This window comes from Pseudophryne corroboree (assembly GCF_028390025.1).
Source record: "Pseudophryne corroboree isolate aPseCor3 chromosome 3 unlocalized genomic scaffold, aPseCor3.hap2 SUPER_3_unloc_2, whole genome shotgun sequence".
Lineage (NCBI taxonomy): Eukaryota > Metazoa > Chordata > Amphibia > Anura > Myobatrachidae > Pseudophryne > Pseudophryne corroboree.
In genome coordinates this window covers 3,054,999-3,066,580 of record NW_026967508.1, presented here as the reverse complement: position 1 = coordinate 3,066,580, position 11,582 = coordinate 3,054,999, and positions in this window count along the sequence as shown.

The window sequence follows — 11,582 nt, the reverse complement described above, 5'->3', positions numbered from 1 at the left end:
GACTGTAATATCCAAAGAACCAGGGAAGCACAGGGAGAGCGGTTGATGGTGATGAGCATCCAAGCACTGGAAGAGGCATCAACTCGACAAAAACCCCAGGCCCCTGGCACATGGAGGAAGCCAAGAGTTTGTTATCTGTGTAAAAGGGAAGGGCATTATGCCAGCAACTGTAACAGCACACATAAAGTCAGACCCCCTAGACAAGAACACAAGCAAAGTTATAACACACGTAATTGGGATCAGGGATCATATAGGAAAAATTTTGGCCCGCACCTGTAGTCTGCAGCCAGTGAAGTTGATTGTGAACCTTGGAAGTAAACCTGAGGTCACAGTTGATGTAGTTGGCAGATCATTTCTTGTAGATACAGGGGCGGCCAGGTAAACTCTGTGATTTATCTTTAAATGTTTCCTCTTCATCTCTGACGTTCACCGACAGAACTACAGCTCAAACGTCACATGTCTACTCGGTCTTTTCAGAGGTCTGCCCAACCCCAGTATATCTCACCAGCATCATTGTGCCTGGCCATGCACAGAGGGTGGAGAGTGGAAATACTGGTGGGGGAAGACTGTGCAGAGATACCGATAGACATGTTGGTGTGACAGCCTGATGGTGAACGGAAATCTGACAATTGTTTTATGTTTATTATTCTCTCTCTTTTTGTTTTCTCATGTTCTACGGATGGTATTTCACACCACAGTTAAACACATGGTAATGCAAGATTTATGCTCCCTACAGATAAGTGATGTGAGGCACCAATGACAATCTCTGAGAGACAACCCCCTATTAACAGGTACAAAAAATACAAATCTGATGGGAATGTGGAATCATTTCAGCACTATAAAGACTGTAACAAAATATGCAAAAAAGATACAAGAGCGGCTAAAGTAGAAACAGAAAAACTAGTAGCTAAGGAAAGTAACTCTAATCCCCAAAAAATTATTTAAATACATTATTAGCAAGAGATTAAAGAAGGAGAGTATAGGCCCTGTAAAAGACAAGTTGGGAGTCTTAATCAAAAATGATAATGACATAGCGGACATACTTAATTAATTTTTTTCAACAGTATTTACTAGAGAGGACCCAATTAAGGGACTGACACACAATCTCAATAATGAGAATATCCCACTGATAGGTACTTATTTAAGCGAGGAAGTAGTCTGTGACCGATTAAAACATTTAAAGATTAATAAATCACCGGGGCCCGATGCAATTCACCCAAAAGGGTTCTAATGGAGCTTCACTCTGAATTAGCAAAACTGCTATTTTTGATCTTTAAGGACTCATTTATATCAGGTATGGTTCCCAAAGATTGGCGTATAGCGGAAGTAGTGCCTATATTCAAAAAGGGAAGTAAAGCTGAACCGGGTAACTATAGACCAGTTAGTTTTACATCTATGGTGGGGAAAGTACTGGAAGGTATTCTAAGAGATAGTATTCAGAAGTTCCTTGAAGCCAATAAAATCACTAAAAGGAATCAACATGGGTTTATGAAGGACAGATCCTGTCACACCAACTTACTTGGTTTTTACGAACCAGTAAGCGCAAACCTCGATCAGGGTAAAGACGTGGATGTAATCTTTTTAGACTTTGCCAAAGCTTTTGACACAGTACCACACATGCAACTCATCTATAAGCTGCACTTGGGACAAGAATTGGTTAGATAACAGAGAGCAGCGCGTTTTGGTTAATGGATCTCTTTCAAATTGGACTGAAGTGTTAAGTGGTGTGCCACAAGGCTCGGTATTAGGACCGCTATTGTTCAACATTTTCATTATCGACCTAACAGAGGATCTAGAGATTATGGTGTAAATTTTTGCAGATGATACCAAATTGTGGGGCAGATGTATTGAACTGGAGAAGGCATAAGGAAGTGATAAACCAGTGATATGTGTAAGGTGATAAAGGCACCAGCCAATCAGATCCTAACTGTTAATTTACATATTGGAGCTGATTGGCTTGTGCCTTTATCACCTTGCACATATCACTGGTTTATTCTGGCCACCGTACTACAAAAAGGATATCCTGGAGCTAGAAAAGGTTCAGAGGAGGGCGACTAAACTAATTAAGGGTATGGAGACGATGGAATACAAGGAAACGCTTGAAAGACTAGGCATGTTTACATTGGAAAAGAGGAGACTAAGAGGGGATATGATCAACATCTACAAATCTACAACATCTACAAATATATAAGGGGACAATACACAGAGCTTGCGTAGGACCTGCTTTTGGCCAGATCAACACATAGGACTCGTGAAGACTCAATCAGGTTAGAGGAGAGGAGATTCCGCACAATACGTCGTAAAGTCTATTTCACGGTAAGGACGATACGTGTTTGGAATTCCCTGCCCGAGGGAGTTGTAGTGGCGGAATCGGTCAACACCTTTAAGAATGGGTTAGATAAATTCCTAATGGATAAGGATATCCAGGGTTATGGGGCATAGTCATGCACTATAGTTACTACAAAAAGGGATAAAATGCAACGGCTGACATCAGCATCAGTCAAAAATTATAGACAAATCATCATGCATAAGAGACCACAAATAGGTTGAACTCGATTTTTTTTTTTCAATTTTAGATACTATGTTACTATATGGTATAACTGTTTTTGATATTGAGTTATCTACTTTAGGCGGTTTTCCAGACTTTACTGTCCTCTGGAGGGAAGGTAAGGCTGTATATGAATTATCATATTAGGCAGACTCCATGGCCTCCTGAATGAGTTACCAGTTAACTCCTTAATGGAGATCTTTCTGTGTACATAAATATCTGGTATATTTACACAGATCGTATAGCATAATAATTGCTCTACTCCCTAAGATAGAGAATTTCTATAACCTCTTAAGGGGTGTAGTACTGGTGACCGGCGGTCCCCTGACCGCCGGTCACCTCACCGACGCCGGGATCCCGGCGGGGAGGGGCGAGTGCAGCAAGCCCCTTGCGGGCTCGCTGCGCTCGCCACACTGCGGGCTTGGTGGCGACCTGCGGTCGCCACGGGTTCTATGCCCACTCTATGGGTGTCGTGGATACCCACGAGTGGAAATAGTCCCTGTTGGTCGGCATGCTGACCATCGGGATAGTGAGCCGTCGGGCTCACGGAGGAGGTCATGTGACTGTCGGTCAGCTGACCGGCGGTCACATGAATACCACCCCTCTTAAGTACTATCTTAAGTTTTAGCAGCAGCTAGCAAGTTTTACCCTGCAGTGCACATGGGGCCTAATTCAGACCTGATCGTAGACAGCTTCCCTGACATGCGGGGGCGACGCCCAGCACAGGGTTAGTTCAACCCGCATGTCAGGCCCTACCCGCCACACAAGTACAAAAGCATCGCACAGCGGCGATGCTTTTGTACTTGAAGAGAGGCAGGGAGCTACTCGTCGCAATCTGGGTCGCAGCGGCTGCATGTGACGTCACGCGCGCTGGCAGGGAGCTACTCGTCGCAGTCCGGGTCGCAGCGGCTGCATGTGACGTCACGCGCGCTGGCAGGGAGCTACTCGTCGCGGTCCGGGCCACAGCAGCCCGCCCCCTGTATGGTCCAGGCACGCCTGCATAGCCTGGACCACTCCCCTAAAGCTGAGACGGCCGTCGGCTGTCTGGCAAGAGCCGGAGCCGATCAGGTCTGAATTAGGCCCATAATTCAAAGACACAGGCACACTGTGGTCTATGGGGTGTGATATGTTAGACTAGACTTAGGTCGACACTGTTAAAGGTCAACCACCATTGGTCGACAATAAGTAGGTCAACATGGTTTCTAGGTCGACAGGGACTCTAGGCAGGGCCGTCTTAACAGCAGTGTGGGCCCCTGGGAACAGCAATGCACTGGGCCCCCTACCCATCCTCCAGCGGTAGGGGTGGGGGGTGCTATCAGCGACAGCTCTGATGTATGGGGTGTTCTATCTTCTGCTCAGCATGTTGAACCTGGAGCAGTAATTTCTGCTAATTATTCCTTTACTGCACAGATGGGGATAAACTGTAGAAGGAGCATTGGGCCCTGGTACATGACTTCCAAGGTGATAGGGGGTGTTTAATACGCAGGGGAGGGGTGGATAGTGCAGTGGGCTTAATATTAATAATTTTCTAGTGAGACGGCAGCTTGCTTGACTGCAGATATCTCCAGTTCCTGAAAATATATTTCTTAGCTTTGAATGGAATAATAAACTAGGGAGTCCCACCTTTCATGAGGTACAGGGGACTTGGGAATCAGAGGTCAGGAGCCAGAGCAATTCACCAACGAAAATCTAAAACTGCATGTTAGGCGTGTGGAGCTGGAGCAGGGACCACCTGCTGGAAGGCTGATATCTCTAGTTCTGGGCATAGGAGAGACAAGCTGCCAGTGTCTACCAAAAGTGGAGAGGCCCAGCTTTTGGAGTATATCCTCAGAAAAACTTTACATTAGACAGAACCCGAGATATCTGGCTGGGAAGAGCAATTAACAGGTTTGGATGGGGACCACTGCTTTCAAGTCGGATATCTCTGGTTCCCCAGGACCGATTTTCAAAAATCTGGTATCCCTGGAAAGAGGGGATCCTCAGCTATCAGCCTAGGGCCCTTATACTCCTGGGGCCCTTGGGCAAGAGCCCATTGAGCCCATACGAAAAGACGGCCCTGACTCTAGGTCGACATGAGTTTTTTAGTTTTTTTTGTGTGGTTTTCTTCGTAGAGTGACTGGGAACCCCAATTAGTGCACCGCGTCCCCTCGTATGGTGCGCTTCGCTCGCCATGCTTTGAGCAAGGTGCCTCGCTGCGCTCGGCACAGGTTACCGTTCCCGATTGTATTCCACGTGGATCGTAAAGTATGAAAAACTTCAACAAATGAAGTCTTTTTTTTTTTACAAACTCATGTTGACCTAGTAAATGTCAACATAGAGTCCCTGTCGACCTAGAAACCAGATCCCAGTCTATGTAATCATTCCGCTCCTCTGCCTGTAGGCAACATTGTATCCAGATTAGGGTGTGGATGATGGCTGCTGAGAACCACACCGCACAGAGGAAAACCAGTCTGAACTAGTTTTTACTCAGATTAGTATAGGGGGGACATACATGGGAAACAAGCATGCTATTTACAGGTTATACAGATAGAAAGATCCAGCATACCAGCCTCCAGCTAAGTGCTGGGCTACATATAACATATATATTATATCTGTACTAGGACCTGTAGTGTCACTCCACCCTACAATAAACCCCATTGCCATTTGTGGCGTTGGAGTGTCCATGGAGAAGGTGATTTGTCCCCTGCAGTGTCTGTGTAATCAGTGTGCAGTGAAATGGTGCCAGAAACCTGCTGGTCCCGCTCTGAGGTAGCTCCACCCCCTGCAATGGCGCCGGAGCTATACATTTATTTATACTGGCAATGTCTCCTATATGGTGCCAAACAGAGTATAAATACTTGTTTCCGCCAAACCGCTGGCCAGTGTACACAGGGGGGCTATTGCGGATCCCTTCGAGAAGGGTCCGTATGCCGCCCCTGCGATAGTGCCGCACCAATATCCAGGGTCCCCCCCTAGCCGGGCCCCCGGAGGGTACTCGCCACTCTTCTCACCTTCAGACATCTGTGAGGGGTGTGCAGCGTGCTGCGATTGCAACCGCTAGGGCACAGTACAACAACCTCTCAGGGCGCCTTAAGAGGCCGGTGACCGCCCCCCCCCCTAACTCCCATGGTGCAAGTATGCTGTTGCCCAAACAGCATACCAAAAATAGTTTTAAAATAAACGGAAGAAAACGATTTAATGTCCCACTAATGGGCTAATATCATTCCTAACATATAAGATAACACCAAACCTTGTGATTCCACATCTTTGAAGGCCAACATAGACACTCTCTGGTTCTGATTATCTCCAAGGTTACATGAATAATATGTATGTATGGAAGAGGGAATGTATATAAGATTGTACATCCCTCCCAACATGACCTATTACAGGAGGGAATAATTGCTCTTTACATGTTTACATGGGCTTCCCTCTTAATATATGATTGTAGTAATTTGTGTTGAACTATTTAATTGATAAGAAAGGTATTTCAACACATGTGACTGAAATCATAACTTAAGAAGGAAGTCCAGGTAGATAGCATTATGTCCCTCCGGGAATGGGTCATGTTTGGGAGGTATGGATTGTGTAAATTACATTTAGCCCAATGGTGTATATTAGCTATAAACGAATAGTGTAATAATGCCTGAGTACTGTTTATAGCTCCATCTAATTAAAAGACAAAAATTTTATAAAATGTTCCTGTAGTGAAATAAAGACAGCTTAAACAACGTTAAAATACACATAGAAAAACAAAATATATAAATGTATCTTGTAACACGCAAGAATAGCAGCAGTCTATGTACTACTTACACACTGGGACAGGACTCAGGAGGACTGTGTGTGTGTGTGTGTGTGTGTGTGTGTGTGTATGTGTGTCTCTAGACCCTTATTAGATAACAAGTTACACAGGACTCAGAAACCCAGGTGTGGAGAGAGCTGTAAATGACACAGGGATCCCACCCTGTGTCACTTCCAAATCTCTTCACCCTCCTATATCTCCTGTCTCTCCACTGGTTGGGAAGCTCCATCGATAGTTCATGAAATTTGATATTGCTGTCTCCCTTGTAAAGCTGCCTGTGACTTTACAAACACTTTAGTATTCTATAAACCTGTGGACTCTCCTGCAGCATGCAGAGTATGTGCCAAGGATTTACCACAGGGGGAAGTATTATATGATGATCTGTGTACCAGGGACGTGCAGTCAGGGGAGGCAGGGGAGGCAGTGCCTCCCCTGTCATTATTGATTAAAATAATATAAAGAAGATACTTATGACACATATTCTGTGTCATAAGTATCTGCTTTAGCCTTCATATTATTTTAATAATTTTTACCCTTTAAATATCTGTGTTAAATGTGTGTTGGAGGCACCGCTGTCGGTGCCTCCTGCTGTCAGTGTAAAGGGCCGGAATCAGGGGGCGGAGCCAAGCACTGGGCAGTGAAGGCCCATTAAAAAAAAAGCAGTAGAAGCGGCACTTACTAGAAGTGCCGCTTTGACATGGGGCGTGCTGTGAGCTCACATTAAAGCACGCCCCTGTCACTGAGTAAGCTGTGATAGGGCAGTGGGCAGGGACGGCCCTGTCATTACATCTGGACATGGTACAAGCACAGACGGCCCTAGACACCGCCGAGATGCTACTGCAAGACAACATTGCCCCCTTTTTAATCTCTGCCAGTGCTCCCTCCTGTCCACAGGACCAGGCCAGCACCCTTCTTCCCCTCTACCCCGCGATCTCTTGTTAATGTGACTAGACCAGCTCCCTTAAGCCCTGTGCGGGCTGTGCTCTCTCCCAGCCAGAGGACCAAGCCCCGCAACACTTCTTCCTGTCCTCGATTTCCTTCAGTCTATCCAGTCTGAAAGATCAAGCCCCCTTCTTCCGCTCAGCCAGCCCAGTCCCCAATTCCCTTCTAACCTGCTCTGGTCCGGATGGATGATCAGACACCGTCCTCTTCTTTCCCTCAGCAGTCCCCAGTTCTCTTTTCCCTGGTCTGTCCCTGCTGGAGGACCAAGCCCCACCCCCTTCTTCCTCACAGCCAGCCCTGCAGCTATCGCCCCCTTGATTCTAGCATCTACCATCCCTCTATCCTGCACTGTCCCGGCCTGTGGATTAGGCCCCGCCCCCTTCTTCTTCCTCACAGTCAGCCCCGCAGCTATCCCTCTACCCTGCTCTGTCCGGGCCTGAGGATCAAGCCCCGCCCCCTTCTACCTCACAGTCAGCCCCGCAGCTATCCCTCTACCCTGCACTGTCCCAGCCTGTGGATCAGGCCCCGCCCCCTTCTTCCTCACAGTCAGCCCTGCAGCTATCCCTCTACCCTGCACTGTCCCGGCCTGTGGATCAGGCCCCGCCCCCTTCTTCCTCACAGCCAGCCCTGCAACTATCCCTCTATCCTGCTCTGTCTCGGCCTGAGGTGGATCAGGCCCGCCCTCTACTTCCCCTCAGTCAGTCCTCCTCACTTACCCTGTACCTAGCACTGTCCCAGCTGTAGGACCAAACCCCGCCCCCGCCTTTCACCACTTTTCTTCTGATTTATCCAGCTCTCTCCCAAGGGCCCTGACTCCTCCTACCACACTACCATGTCGCAGTGTCGCCCTTGTCTGACTCTAAAGCTCCGGTGGACAGAGAGAGGACTTCATCATAGTAAGTTCATGTGGAGGGTGGCACAAGGATGTGTAAAATGTTATTGTGCAGAATGTAGTGCAGTGCAGTCATTTTGTGCAGTGTATTTAGTGTAGTGATGTACTGCGGCATATAAGGGCGTATTTAGTGTAGTGATGTAGTGCGCTTATAAGGGCGTATTTAGTGTAGTGATGTAGTGTGCGTATAAGGGTGTATTTAGTGTAGTGATGTAGTGCGCGTATAAGGGCGTATTTAGTGTAGTGATGTAGTGGCGCATATAAGGGCGTATTTAGTGTAGTGATGTAGTGCGCATATTAGGGCGTATTTAGTGTAGTGATGTAGTGCGCATATAAGGGCGTATTTAGTGTAGTGATGTAGTGCGCGTATAAGGGCATATTTAGTGTAGTGATGTAGTGCGCGCATAAGGGCGTATTTAGTGTAGTGATGTAGTGCAGCATATAAGGGTGTATTTAGTGTAGTGATGTAGTGCGCATATAAGGGCGTATTTAGTGTAGTGATGTAGTGCGGCGAATAAGGGCGTATTTAGTGTAGTGATGTAGTACGCGTATAAGGGCATATTTAGTGTAGTGATGTAGTGTGCGTATAAGGGCGTATTTAGTGTAGTGATGTAGTGCGCGTATTTAGTGTAGTGATGTAGTACGCTTATAAGGGCTAATTTAGTGTAGTGATGTAGTGCGCGTATAAGGGCGTATTTAATGTTGTGCACGTATAAGGGCGTATTTAGGGTAGTGATGTAGTGCACATATAAGGGTGTATGTAGTCTAGTGATGTAGTGCGCGTATAAGGGCGTATTTAGTGTAGTGATGTAGTGCGCGTATAAGGGCGTGTTTAGTGTAGTGATGTAGTGCGCGTATAAGGAGGTATTTAGTGTAGTGATGTAGTGCGGCGTATAAGGGGGTATTTAGTGTAGTGATGTAGTGCGGCGTATAAGGGGGTATTTAGTGTAGTGATGTAGTTCAATGTATATATGAGGGAATTTAGTGTAGTGACTTAGTGTAGAAACGTACTGCGACATATAGGGGGGTGTACAGTAGTGATTTAGTGCCTCATACTGGGGTGATATAGTAGGTATGTAGTGTAGTGATTGAGTGCTGCGTAAAGAGTTAGTGCTAGGGGGCACCAGCCAAAAGCTTGCCTTGGGCATCAAATGGGTTAGGGCCAGTTCTGCGTACAAGGCTGTGTAAGGCGCGGCGCCACAGTTAGGAGGGTGCCTGATTACAGAGTTGTTTGCACTCTATCCAGATCCTCTCTGTAAACTGCACCACCGACAGGTGTCCAGGTGAGCCGGGAGTGTCATGGAGGGGAGGTTCATGGATCCATGGTCGGACTCTGTGACAGGGGGGATTTCTACAGGTGCTGGGAGCTCCGCAGGGTGAGAGGGCTTTCTTGCAAGGAGGGGCCGCTGCTGAGTCTGCCTGTCAGCATGAAAAAGGTTCTATGTGAGGAAGGGGGCATGTCTACAGCCACGGTGACACCCCCCCCCCCCTCCCCACCCCCAGAGTCGGCCCCTAGCAATTGCCTAGCACATCTGGGACAGTGTTGGATCCAAGGTGATCTGTAGCACTGTGTGCCTGTGACATTGGGAGCCAAGCTAGTCCCCCCAAGTCGGTCCCATACCCCCTTCTGCTCTGCCGGTTCTCACTGTGTGCAGAGCCATATGGCTGCTACTGCGATCGGTGCTCCTATTGGGTAGTGGTCACTGGTCCTTTAGTCACAACTACAGTAAAATCTGTTTCCACCATCCTCTCACATCCTCTGTCTGTCTGTCTGTCTCTATTCTGTGTGTCTCTTTCCACCATCCTCTCACATCCTCTGTCTGTCTGCCTGTCTCTTTCCTCTATGTTTTTCTTTCCACCATCTTCTCACATCTTCTGCCTGTCTCTGTCTGGCTGTCTGTCTCTTTATTCTGTGTGTCTCTTTCCACCATCTTCTCACATCCTCTGCCTGTCTGTCTCTTTATTCTGTGTGTCTCTTTCCACCATCTTCTCACATCCTCTGCCTGTCTGTCTCTTTATTCTGTGTGTCTCTTTCCACCATCCTCTCACATCCTTTGCCTGTCTGTCTCTTTATTCTGTGTGTCTCTTTCCACCATCCTCTCACATCCTCTGCCTGTCTGTCTCTTTATTCTGTGTGTCTCTTTCCACCATCCTCTCACATCCTCTGCCTGTCGGCCTGTCTGTCTCTTTCCACCATCCTCTCTCATCCTCTGTCTGTCTGCCTGTCTGTCCCTTTCCTCTGTGTGTCTCTTTCCACCATCCTCTCACATCCTCTGTCTGTCTGTCTCTTTATTCTGTGTTTCTCTTTCCACCATCTTCTCACATCCTCAGCCTGTCTGTCTCTTTATTCTGTGTGTCTCTTTCCACCATCCTCTCTCAGCCTGACTGTCTGTCTGTCTGTCTGTCTCTTTCCTCTGTGTGTTTCTTTCCAGCATCCTCTCACATCCTCTGCCTGTCTCTTTCCTCTATGTATCTCTTTTCACAATCCTCCCATATCTTCTGCTTGTCTGTCTGCCTGTCGGTCTCTTTCCTCTATGTGTCTCTTTCCACCATCCTCACATCTTCTGCCTGCCTGTCTCTTTTCTCTGAGTGTTTCTTTCCACCATCCGCTCACATCCTCTGCCTGTCTGTCTCTTTCCTCTATGTATCTCTTTCCACCATCCTCTCACATCCTGTTATGCACACCAATGCCTGCAGGAAAGTACTGGTGTCAGAACTGTTATGCACTCCAGTGTCTGCAGGAATGTACTGGTGTTTGAACTGTTATGCAAAACAAATGGACTCACAGACAAACTGGGGAATATGACATAACGTACACAGAAGGTAATAGGGTAACAAAATACACACAAAGTGAACAGAGAAGCCCAGAGGCTAAGGAACTGGGTATCTCCCTTGTATTAGAACTGCACAGATGGAAAAAGCAAGATGTTGTGTTTTAATACGTAGAGAACCCGAAATGCTGTTGCTAAGGGCAACAGCAAAACCCTAAAGGGTTACCAACGGGTGTGGCAGTAAACTCCTTGGTCAGAGATGGAATGATAGACACAAGGAGAGTCTCCACAATCCTATTTCTCACTTGCAGTGCACAGGTTTTAGCTTACTGCCACTAAACTGACCCCTGACACCTAGCACAGTGAGACAGGATTAGACAGGCAAGTCTTAGAATACAGCCGCAAACTTGCTAAGTTCACAGAGTAGTAACAGAACCCCAGCAAGCTAAACGACTGACTCCAGTCTTACTGCTAGGTCTGGATTGGCAGAGTGTAATACCAAATCCCCAGGCCTATTTGCAGTCAGCAACAAACAAATACAAAGCTACACAGTACTGGCTAACTTTCATGAACTGACTAACCAACAAAGATTCAGCAGCATCTGCTTACCCTGAAAAGAGGCCTTATAAAGCAGGTGCTGTCCACGCCCCA